At 38.7% G+C, this 13,304-nt stretch overlaps 1 long non-coding RNA gene across 1 annotated transcript; it reads right to left on the reverse strand.

Moving 5' to 3' along the window:
* Window positions 1–2,082: 2,082 nt before the first annotated feature.
* LOC125385299 lies at window positions 2,083–6,243 on the reverse strand. Its single transcript, XR_007224378.1, has 3 exons — window positions 6,139–6,243; window positions 2,604–2,903; window positions 2,083–2,516 (listed from the first exon to the last, which is right to left on the reverse strand). It is a non-coding gene; the product is annotated as an uncharacterized LOC125385299 (long non-coding RNA).
* Window positions 6,244–13,304: the final 7,061 nt, after the last annotated feature.

Consider the following 13,304-nt stretch of genomic DNA (forward strand, 5'->3'; position numbering starts at 1 on the left):
TTGCACACGGCGACCGGAGATTTTTATCCTCGCACCTTGCACAAAGAAACCCTTCCCCTCCTGGGCTATTCAATTTATTCGTTCTCCTTCTAGCGTCTACGATCGCCGACCGGTCGCAAAAACTCAGCCACCGCCGCAGTGGTTTTTTTCGTTCCACTTGAAAAATTGCGACACCACCGCGTACTTCGCGGTTTCCCTCGGGGCGTTCCCTTGCGTGAAATCACAGCCAGTAGGAGTATGCAAGGGGATGAGTTGTACATGTACAGAGATCGTTCGAATGGCTCGATTTAAGAGTGGGATATAGGGACGATCGATAAGGATCGACGATTAACCGAGATCGATTAAATAAGAGTTGCTCTTGTTGAGACTAGTTAAACGGACGCGTGTGATTTACGTAATCGAGCGAAGCGAAAATCGCGTTGCTCGATAGTTCTTGCTCCACGACGATCGTCGTCGATCAGTTTTGCGATACTCGATGGATATGCAGCGACCTATATCTACGTAGATTTGAAATTCATTGAAATTAAAGGCTGTTGAATTTGTTCTTTCGGAGGAATGAGAAACATTTGATTTCTGTTTTACGGATTTTTAAGGATGCTTCTGATACTGTTTCGTTAGTGAGGTCTTGTGATTTTGAATAGATGTATTCGGTCAAATGAATAGCGAGATGATGTACGCGAGATATGGGATTGGAGGTTGTCGGACGATTTCGTTGATTCGCGATTTTGCATATTGACGAGAACAGAAGGCAGAAAAATTAGACTTTTGGATAACGATGATTGGATATTGGTATCTTTTGATTGGGATTAATTGCGGTAATTGCATATTGAAGCTGTTTTGCTATACAGTCTGGATATAAAATAGCAGAAATTGTGCGTTATTAAATTCTCCTAATAACACATAAGCGGACTGACAATCATCCCAATTCTTCATATCTCGTCATACCATCGTTTCAACAAATTACACATCCCTCCAAAAAGCAGCGGCAACAAGTACTTATTAACAAAAAGAGAGTTTCTTCGAGTCATATAAACCAGCGATAAAATGCGCACTCGAAACATACAACTGGCAATCACGACAATACAATTCTCCACAAAAAGCCGAATAGCATCGCGATTAAACGTATTCTTCCTCTCTTCGCATCTTAAAAAGCCTTGAAAACTTCGGCATTAAGTAATTACCGTGCCACCCAAGGAGATCGTTAACGCTCCACGTATCAGCTCCTCGATCCTCCTCGTTCACGCGGCACAAGTGAACATTTTCTTGTCTCGTGCCACCGGAGGCCCATTCACAGAACGAAACGTTGGAAAAAGAAAAGCTTAAAAGAAAAGGGAAGAAAAAAGTCTGCTCTTGAACGCGTGTGCCATAAAATAAAAAGAAAAAAAAGAGGAGCGACATGACTAAGCGGAGACGCGACAGCTCGTTAACGCGTTCTTACGAGCGTTTCGATGATCGATCGGCTCGAAATTAGCGAGATAAGCGAGCGTTACGTCGACGGGTATCGTCGGTTCGACGACGAGGACCCGGTGGGTGGAAACGGTAACGTGATGTCGTTCTCTCTGTCTCTTTTACCTTGTCCGTCTCTCTCATTCCGGAGGCGGAGGTGTGCAGGAGGCGAACGCGGAGGCGGAGGGCATCGGCGGCGGCGGTGGTTATCCAGATAGCAGATAGCCAGGACGGTGGTCTCGTTTGCGGTTTGACCACCCTTGTGGTGCACTGCCCTAACCGCCCCTAACCACCATACCGCACCATCCGCAGCCGCGCGGTGTGTGCAACCGGCGATAATGTCGCCCTTGCTGTGGCCGATGCATGTCGTTGCACTGGCCACGCTTGAGGCACAAAGTGTTCTATCAAATGCTCCAACCTCGCCTCTTTCCCACACCTTCTTCTTTTCCTTTCTTCTTTTCCTTTCTTCTTTTTCCTCGTTCCAGGCTCCATTATTTCGTTCGTCTTTTATACTTGTTTCTCTTCTTTTCTTTCGGATTTCGTTTATTAATTTGCTCGTCCTTTTTGGGACGGCAGTGGTTTCTTTAATTCGTAATAGACTCTTGTGTATGATGATAAAAGAATGTAATCACGAGGTGATCGAGGAGCAAGATTTCCAGAATTTTGATTTCGGAAAGGTAGAATATTTTTTGTATATGCTTCTTGGAAATTAGTAACATTTCGTTAATGCACTTGCTTACCGTAGTTTATCTTAAGATCTAATGTCATTTACGTCATCTTCTTGCAATAGACCAACGATAAATTTATACAAATGGAACGTTCGTTTCTTGAAAATCGAAATATAATAATTATCTACTTATTTGATGAAATTAAGAAGTTCGTTAACAAACATGTTTAACGAATATAAGGGACTCGTACATGAATGAAAATTTTTATTTCTCCTTGCATCATAAATTTTTCATATACTTGTCATTTAAATTTCTTTGATGCAAATTTCATGCCTCTATCGTTAATGCTGTCGTATTTAAAGCAACTGCGCGTCTCAACGCGTTTCAATCAGGAGCCCCATCCTATAAAATCAGCAAAACAGAAACGTAAGTTGGTGATACAGGATGATCCCGATTAAAACTGACCAACATGCTGGCTAAACGTCTTACCGGATTATCTCGACACAGTCCGACGCGGAACAGGTTCATCGGTGGCCACGTTTGACAGGCTGTTTTACGCGGATAGCGATACGGGCCGATCGAATAAATAAGCGTTGTGGACGAGTTAATTATACCGGTCGTCGGGGTTCCATATTAATGCGATCCCGGTGGACCGTTTATTCGATGAAAAAGTCCAAATACGATCGTGGCGAGGCTTAACGAGATCCTTTCACGGGATCCCGTACGATTGCGACCACGTAACCACGTATACGTAGCAGGCCACGCGGTAAACGAAAACATATCGGTCACCTGTAATGTGAGAAAATATCAAGAGGCAGGAATGTTCCATGTAACGAGCTGTTCGTGTTTTAAGGCATTTTTGAGGCTACCGATTGCTGCAGAAATTGGGTTCAGCGTGTTCGTGTGCGGGTACCAGGAATTCTTTAAATATTGTTTATGGTAAGTATATATGTATAGAAGGCTATAGTAAATAGTTTTCTATTTGTAAATTGTATTCTAAAATCGTATTCTATGTATCTATCGACAATCGAGAGGATTTTACCGTGTAACAGGAATTTTAATTTGCTACGCGAATTTCAAAATATAGTAAAGAAGCTTCGGTTATTATTATTTTATTTATTTTATTATTTATTTAATTCTTATCTTTCGTCATTGAATGGTTTCTAATTGCCAACCTTACAAAGGTAGTCAGTCTTCACAATAGTCGTTATGTATGCATATAATTGGCAATATTTTCTATAATGAAACTGTAGGAGAATATTTGATTTTTCTTATGAAAGTTTACGATTTAAAAGCAAAACGAAGTCGTCTTTTTCATAAATGATAAAAGAGAAAAGTTGGCATAGTTGTGGTTAGCCCTTTAGAATTCGTTTATACTTTATACCGGCTACCTACTTTTCAAGCTCGGTTTCCTTTAAAAATTTCACGTCTTGCTCGTGATTGTCCTTCGTTAGCGTTCCTTGTCTTAACCTGTTAACTAGGTCGCCTTTCAGATAGAGACTTCTTTTTCAGATGGAATTAAAAATTAACAAAACACGGGTTAACTCTAGCTAGATGCATTTTGACGTTTTAAAATATGAATATAATATAATGTACGTGTAATAGCAGAATGTAATAGCGACGTAACGATGCATTAAAACCGGAATATCCTCGGATAAATCAATTATTAAGTTCAAAGGTTAACTTGTCTTTACTAGTCAACAGGTTAGCTTTGTATATCAAGTAAGCGTACTAACCTTGTATATCAAGTAAGCGTGCTAACTTTGTACTTTGTAATTTACATCCAGCGTTCTGATATACGAGATAGGAAATTATTTAGAGAATGGCCCGTTTTTGTATACGAATATATTATAAATTTCACATATCGTTGAATTTTTCATGAATTTTCCATTCCTTTTTGAAATCATTAGTTGCATAAATGCACGTAAGAAACACCGGAGAACACGTAAAACTTCAAGTCAGAGGGCGATTTTGCTTTAATCTTCGCTCGAAGAATAGTCCCGATTAGCCAAAACTCGTGAACTCCACAATACACCTAATCGCAGCAGTGGTACGACAACTGTCTCGGGAATGCACGAAACGGTTGTCCTCTGGTAAATCGGCTGAATCTCTCTACTCACTGTCCCCACAGCAAAATTGGACTTTATTCGCATAAAATGCTAACACGAATGAAATTTCGAATAAATTTTTCGGATGAAACTTGGTTTGAATAAAATATCTCGAATATATATATATTTTTTTTTTAATCTTAAATAGAACGTTAAAATACGATTATACTCAAATGAAATATGACATAAATTTTTTGAACAAACTTTTATTTCGTATGGTCCGTGACTAAAAGTTGCGAATAAAACGGAGTTGCTCGAATATAACGAGCAATCTCTTATTCAAGTGAAATAAAACCTTCTTCGAATAAATCAGAAAATAGAGGTATCGCGTGTGTCATCGTCGAGTACTGTACACGTGTGAATGTACGCTATCTCAAGAAGGGTTTTCCCTTACCTTATGGTATATACCTCTCGGATTTCAATCCATAAATGTAAAGTAGTGACGCTTTTATTTCTGACGTTTATACTTATCGCGAAATTTTTTTGAATAACGAATAACCACATAGATCTATTCATCAATAACTTCATCGAACAAAAGGAAATAAAAATATTATATAAAACTATATTGAAAATTGTACAAAGAAATACAAATCCGTATATACATACACGCTGATATACAAACACATATTAATCTATTAGAAATGAGAACTCAATAACTGTGGTAGTACATTTTTTCAATCCTTCTGTATTATCAAATTCTGTTTTTCATCGAATTCTTGTTTTATTCCAAGGATTTGTTTAAAATTTCTCCCGCCATTATTTTTCCCGACCTATTTCCTTTTTTTTCTCTCTCTCTCTTATTTGCACCCATTCTACAACTTTATGAAATTTACCAAAATTAAAGTATTTATTGCATCGAGGAAAACTATTGTGTCCAACATAATCCCTAAAATACAGAGAATAAACACGAATGCGTGTTAATCAGGTGCCGTCTAGCAGCAGCCTAACGGATTTCCATTTCCTTTCCTACTTGACTCGCCTAGGTATACACAGGTGTAACCCGAAGAAGCTATTCAGCCAGGTAAGGAAAGCAAGTGGGACTCGATTCCGGCTTTTCGTCCCGATCCAGCATTTCCGTTCGAATGATCGTCCAGTCGTTTACAAGGCGGCTAGCCAACGAGAGGAAACGTTTCTACGATGCGAATCATCGGCAACCGATGGCCAGACTTCTTTATATGTACATGTACATGCATATACGTATGAGTATGTGCACACGCGTATGCATATATATATACACATGTCACTTACACACGTATGTACATACATACATACATACACACACATCCAGGCGTGCCTATACAGAGCTTCGTACATGTGTACGTACATATAGAGGCTGCATAATTGTGTAGGTACAGATGGACGTAGTGCAACCGCACGTGTGTACATTTTACATATGTATACCTTGCACACGACGTATGTACACTGCGTAACGCCTATACGACAGCAGGCCGCGCCTAACGAACCGAAATGATACCTACCAGTCGTCGCGTGTGTACACATATACGCATAGATGCGCGACGGAGAAGTTCGTGTGACCGTTACACAGTTATACACGAACACGTGTCTCCGCGGAGAGCGAGAAGAGAGCAGCAGTCTCGCTTAATGCTCGGGCATTAACGCTAATTGATGGATTGTTTTTAATATTTACGCTTCGTTTCTCCTTCTACCCTTCTCCATCTTCTCCCATAGCGATGGCTACTTCTTCCTTTTGCTTCTTCTTTTCCTTCGTATAACGCTATCTCTGTCTTCTTTGCATTACATATAGGGCAAACACTGTATGAACCTATTCCCTGTATCTTTTTCTCGGCGTCCACAGTTGACCACGTTTTGTACGAGCACATAGATATTTCAGTATGTCATCCGTGTATATGTACGCTTGCACATCATTGTATACGTGCAAGCATGTACATACTTACTCGTAGTAGGTATATACGCGTCTATCGTACGGAGCAGCACGAAGACACGTCGGCGACCAAGAGAGCTTGACGACGACGAGACGACGATGGCAGCGGCGACGAAGACAACGGAAAAGACGACGAAGACGACTACGACGACGTCGGAACAACACGATCATACGCGTATATAGCGGGAGAAGATCGGACGAGAGCGAGAAAGAGACGGGGAAAAAAGGAGAGAAGAGAAGCCTGTGAGATAGCCGTGCAGCCGACACATACGGTAGTCGCAGATCGGCGAGGCAGACAAGGGACTCGAGCAAGCAAAATGGAGGGCAGGCGAGCGTGGAATATAAAAGGAGGAACGTGAATTCATATCTCGTCCGGGGGATCTCGCTGCTTTGCTGCTGAGAGACTGTTTTCGCGGGACAGAGAGAAAGCGACCAAACGATGAACAGAGATACGTTGATGGAGAAGGGTGAGTAGGGTGAAAGAGAAAGAAGGATTGAAGAGCCGAGAGGCAAGGAAAGACTGCGAGAAGGAGAATGAGAGACTCGAGAACAGCCGGCCGTGGTTGCTATCGTATCTGTCACGAGTGCAACGATGACGTTTGAATATCCCGCCGATAGAGAAACAGAGAAGGAACATGGTTATCGTATAAGCGGGACGAAAACGACAATCTGTTCGTAACGAGTGGAACAAGGATAGAAGATACAGTCCGCGTGGAGTAGCCGTCGAAACGCCGAGAGAATCGACCAATGAGCGTGCGGCTCCGACCAATCGGATGGCGAGTTACGAATCCGCGCTTGACTACTACGTAGTCTCATCTCTCACCCGGGCCAGTCGTTCCCGAACCACGTAAGGAGGTAGTCTCTTTTGTCTCGCGGAGCTGTGAATACACGATGCGTATACACAATGGTCCCTGCTAAGGATACCGCCGTGTACTCTGCCGTGTAGGCAGGTGAGAAAGTACGAAGAAAGAGAAAGAGAGTAAGAGAGCTGGGTACAAAATTCCCCGAGTATTCAGCGGTATTACCATGGATATAACGTGTGGTTTTTCGACTAGGTTTTTAGAGAGCGTTCCACGCCACGATGATAAAACCGTGCACAGATTAGTTCCGATTCTCTGGCATCGCGCGGCTGTTTGTACCGAGTGTAAAATTATTCGTTGACCTCTCTATCCCGACTCGCTTTTATTTTTCGAAACACTTCGTTAGTGTTTTATTTCGTATTCAGATTCTTCGGTTCTCTTTTAGCCTTTATTTACTTTAACTTCTTTTCCCAGCTTCAAGGAATTGTTCTTTTTTTAGGCTATTGGATCTAAGATCAATTTTAACGCGGTTATTAGCACGATCGATAAGTTTTTCTTGGAACACGATCGTTCGCAATAATATGAGCTTTATATTTCCTCCTCCTATGGTATTACGTTCGTAATTGATCGGACAATGGCGAATTGTAATTTCGTCAGTCTTATATGTTTGCTCTTCGACTTAACAGCTTTATCCTCGGATGACGAATGCGTCCATTAGTACGGCTGCGTTTCTAAAAACGTAGAACGCCAGGAAAAATTTATTCACAGTTTATTGAAGCCTCGTTAATTAAAACACGTGTCCCCTTTTTTCGTTAGCGTGAATTTCGGGACTCAGTTACCACCATTTGTCTGCTCCATGTTGTTCCAGCAGCTGTTTATTTTTGCTACACTTGTGGATATCTTTAGGAAACATAGGATATAATGCTGAACTGTTTGAACGAAAATATCAAATTCCTTAAGGCGTCCTCTTGATACATCCCATGAAAAAATCCTATATAAAAAAAACTCTTTCATTCCAAATTATTTGTAATACAAAATTTGTTTAGTAAGTAAAAATATTTGTCTGTTGCGAAATAGGATCACTGTGAGGAGAGTAAAAAATAAAATAATATCCATCCGGATAGCGGAGCTGATGTGATCAGATATCGCAGTTATCTGAAACGCAAATTGCTAAGAAATTCTTAATCTGTAGACTGGTGGTTATCGTCTGAACGAGAATAGTAAAAGAATGTTAAGAAATAGAAAAATAGCAGCAGGATTTCCAAAAAAATTTTTTCGTAGCAAAAGGAAATTTGTAGTAGATCAGAATAATATGTAATATAATCTTGGTTATAAGAAAAAAAATTAAACTACCTAAAATACACAAAATTGTATAGTTTATGAGTCATATAAACGTCTCACTATAACCTTCTCTCATTTATTTCTTTCTAACCTTTCTTTCTTTCCTTCTTTCTAACAAACTACAACATGTACATTATCTATCATTTCACATTATAAGACACGAACAGCATAAAATGCGGTATAAACATGAAATAATAAATTACATTTGCACGACGAACCCCAAAATTTCTATTCCCCCAAACGAACAAAGAAATAAAAAAATAGACAAAAATAACGAAAAAGAGAGTTGTCCCAATGAAAAATTAAGAAAGAAAAGGTTCTTGCGACAAAGCAGCACAACCAGTGCCGAATATCGTGGCCCTGCAGAAAGCGAAATCGCCTTCGAATCCAATGCGATTTCATTAGCGGTAGTTTGCAGCGATGTTCACGCAAGCCGATTGATACGGAGCATCCGGTCGGATCGGCGTTCTCGACGATCCGATTAAATTCACGCGAGTAGACGGTTCGTTCGCGCGTCCGCCCGTGAGAAACACGCTTCGCCCCCTTAACGATCATGCTAAACCCAGCGTTGGTCTATTTGTTGCGCCGGCGTCGAAACGGAAGACGCTCGTGTAAACGTGGTATAATCGGTATTAGACGCGTGTTCCAATCGCTTTTGCTTCGTGTATACGTATCCGTATTCGATCGTTTCGTCCGTTACGATATTCTCGGTGGCGACTTTCGATTCTCACGTGTTACGTGTTGCAGAATCTGGAGATCGAACCGACGGCGGGCCGCGCGGCAGAATGCCTCTCGGATATCCTCGTATAGGCGTCACGGGTATAGCAATCGCGTGGCTTACAAGGCAAGCCTAACGAGCGTTTCTAAGAGCCTTCGTCGGAGAGATGTTTTCTCAAGGTACGGAGAATTAGCGTACTTAAACCGTTTACGGGCAGATTACGGCCGACTACCGTGCTCTATGCCTCAGAAGATTTCCAAAGCGAAACGTGCGTTACTGTCTCTAATCGGTGGAATCGAGAAATCGTCCACCGGCCAGATATTTTTTTTTTTTTTTTTTTTGTATAGGTGGTGTAGTGTTGCGAAGGATTTTGATTTCTTCTTTTTTTTTTTTTCTTTTTTTTGACGATCGTCGAATCTTCGACTATCGTTGCGCGGTGTGTTCATCCTTGGAAAATTCCATAACGTCTTTGACCTTCTCTTGAATTAACATGTGACATTTTGACTTTTCGGCAACTGTTGCGCGACGTCTCGATCTTTGAAACATTGTCGCGCAGCGTTCTGAATTTCTCGAAAATAAATGGAAGACTTGAAAGTTTGAACGCGTTTCGTCTTACGAATGATCGCTAATTGTTATATGTCGATCATTAATCCTCTTGTGTAAGAAGAGACGAAAGTCTCCGATGAACCGGAAGTTTTATCTCGGAACAAAGGGAAAATCTAGTTGCGAAAGGTTAAGAAGAGATCCGTTTGAAGATTAAAAGCAGTTTCTTCTTCCCAAGATTAGAAGCAGAGGCGAGCAGTGTCGCAGAGCTGATGGCTGCAACGTTATCACCGTAATGGACGGCTGGCCCACAAAAGTTTAACATCAACAGATACCACCAAGGCAAGCAGACTTTCGTTTGTGATTCGCAAGAATCACGGTCGCAAAAATATGAGCGTACTGACCGCAAACTAGAACCTGAGCACTCCATTTGCAAATATTCCTCGAGTTCTTGGAAGCTTCCAAAGGCTCTTAAAAAGAAACGACCACAGTAGGGCAAGACGTTTTGCAAAGTGTTTGTTCTTCGTCCTGGATTCGAATCTAAAAGATTAAAAAAATAGCCTGTATAGCAAAATGTGTTTAAGAATATTGTTATAATGGCCGGTGCTTGCATATACACCCTAATATACATAAATATCATAAAATATTAGGTTGACAACTAAGTGATCGCGGGATTTGTCAATACCACCTAATGACAAAATCCGCAATCACTTAGTTGCCAGCTCAATATATTTGTAGAAATTACTGTTTTCCAGTGAATGGTTTTTACTTGGGACAGTAAATATTAAAAAATATTTGAACTGAAATTATATTGATTTGCAGCTTGCCCAGGACAATTTAAGCACGAAGCGTTTTACAGTTGAATTTCGAAATTTTTTATCGCAATATTCTCGGCAGAATAACGAGGTTCATTGGTGAAAAATCAATTTAATGTCCCCGGTTATGTGTGTGTACATTGAAAAAGTTGTTACGATTCTTTCATAGGAATTTTACGACCCATTAAAATCATATAACTTTCCGGCAACTACTTAAAAAGCTACCACTTATTCGTAAATATTGCTGTTATTTTTAGAGGCAATCAAATCTTCGCAAAAACACAGACGAAAATATTACCTAATTAAAATTAGAATTTATTTTAATCGCCAGTATATATCCACGTTATCCTGTTTTTCGAACGAGAAAAAGAAAAAAAAAACGTGTAGCTATTTTCTTGTAAGTTGATAAAAAAGATTATACGAGATAGTGATATTTAATAACTCGCAACAACCAAACGTCCGGATTAAATTCTGCACGAAAAAGCTGTTTGTAATGATAATTTAAATGCAAACGTTCGGCGTTAATCGGCGTATCCTCGTGTCTCGTTTTGAAACTGTGAAATCAATATAATTGACGTGTTTGCGCCTTCGAGCACGTCGTTTTAGACATTGTATGTATTGTTATAGGCCGTTTGGCTCTTCCATCTGCCTTTTCTAAACACGTCATCGATGACTTTGAGAAACTGAAACAGAAAAGAGAAACGATCTTGAGCAACGACGTGAAATCGTCGAATTTATTTAGCCGCGCTTCCTATAGTATGTTATTCCACTCTGTTATTCTTATTCCATCAAAACCCTTGCGTGTGACAAATTGCGAATATGCCTGACGCTTTTGGATCGCAGCCACGTTAAAGCTACGTCGTTCATACGTCTTCTTATAAAACGCGTGTTTCTCGTCATGAGACTCTTGCATTGCTACTCATGCATTTTGCACGGTTGAATTGTTGTACTTCAGGAAACTCTATTAACGTGTTATAACATATCGTAACATTGTGATTGTGAAAGCGAGTTCGATGGATTTGCTTAATTCTTTAATTTATTATTTTTAATTCTTTTTCTTCTGTTACTATTTCTTCTTTAGATTTTACAATTTTGTTCTTTTTTCCTAATCGTGGAATATTTTTTGTTAATGAATTAAAGTTTGGTTAACAGATTCTAGGAAACTTAGATTTATATGTATTATTTTTATATAGTATGCTAAAGGATATTTATTGTTATTTATTTACGAACAATCTATTTTTAATTCTTTTTTTCTGTTACTATTTCTTCTTTAGATTTCACAAATTTGTTCTTTTTTCCTAATCGTGGAATATTCTTTAGTTAATGAGTTAAAACGTGGTTAACAGATTCCAGGAAACTTAGATTTATATATATTATTTTTATATAGTATGCTAAAGGATATTTATTGTTATTTATTTACGAACAATCTATTTTTAATTCTTTTTTTCTGTTACTATTTCTTCTTTAGATTTTACAAATTTGTTCTTTTTTCCTAATCGTGGAATATTCTTTTGTTAATGAGTTAAAACATGGTTAACAGATTCTAGGAAGCTTAGATTTATATATATTATTTTTTATATAGAACATTATTATTAAGAATATCATTAGGTTTAACATACTAATTTGCTTGAAGCTTTATTTAGAACATGCATACACGAAGTCTCACTTATTTTGTGTTAAATTCCCTTTATACTTAGTCAATTTTAATTATAGAAATATTGCAATGCGTTAGAATCGCGTTAATTAAACGCCAAATGAATTAATTTGACAGGAGTTATTTCCATCACTTGGAATTGACTCAAAACGACAAACTCTAAGCTACAAATATACCCTTTGGCCAAGATACCAGGAATATCATCGATCAAGCGTTTATTAAGCATTGACTAAGCAATGACTCATTCTCTAATGATAGTAAATTTACTCTTTCCTTCTCATACTTCACTCAATGTTACATTTCCACGGTAAGGTCGATTCGTACTTTAACTTCCAAGAAGATACCATAAAGTTCAATCAAACTACTACCAATATTATCTGCATTTCAGTTTTATTCGTTATATATCATTACAATATGTACAGATTTTTAAGTAACAAATAAAAATAATTTAAGTTAATATTTACATTTTCGCATCAACCAGCTGTATTTAGCCAAATTCTTCATTGATACCTGCTTTTATTGTATCTGTTCTTTTATTATTTTTATCCTTACGTAAGCTAAACTCAAAAGACAAAGTTGCTCAAGTTTTCCTCAATTCAGTTTTATCAAATAAAACTAAGTTTTGTCAACACTAAACCTATCAGCTCTTGGTCAAAAAATTGACTGTTTTCGAACTTCTTCACAAATTTATCACTTTGACTACCACGCCGAAATCACATGTTTTGCTCAAGACGCCACGGGAGTATTTTTATTATTCAAAGCATATAATGGCAAAATAATAATAAATTGATAATGTAAGACAACATTCTTCCCCAATGGACCCCGTTTATCTTATTTGCGGTCACGGGTGACCACCGTGGCGCCTTGCTAACAGTTGATAGCGACATATTATAACAAGGCTTCGTTTATTTCAACAAACCATTCACATTCGTTGTTTCGTCATGAGCAAAACGTCCATAATATATTGTCGAAATGTGTAGAAGATATTAGTAAACAGTATTTGCTCATTCTATATATAATAGTAAGCTATGTGCACACTTCTAACTTCAATTATATGATTATAAAGCAACATTTACGATTATTTTCCAAGCTGTGTTTATAATAATATTCGTAGATTACCCCTCAAAGATATGGATGCAAACACAGTGCACCGTTAGATGCAAGATTTATTCTCATTTTTTTATCGATGTTCTAATAAAAATGTTTAACTGTTCAATGGGGCACTTTTTATTCCAAAGTATCTTCTATTTATCGGTTATATACAAAATGCCCTAACTGTCAATTTTCATACAATTTTTACAATTGTAA

Source organism: Bombus terrestris, chromosome 6 (assembly GCF_910591885.1).
Source record: "Bombus terrestris chromosome 6, iyBomTerr1.2, whole genome shotgun sequence".
Taxonomy (NCBI): Eukaryota; Metazoa; Arthropoda; class Insecta; order Hymenoptera; family Apidae; genus Bombus; species Bombus terrestris.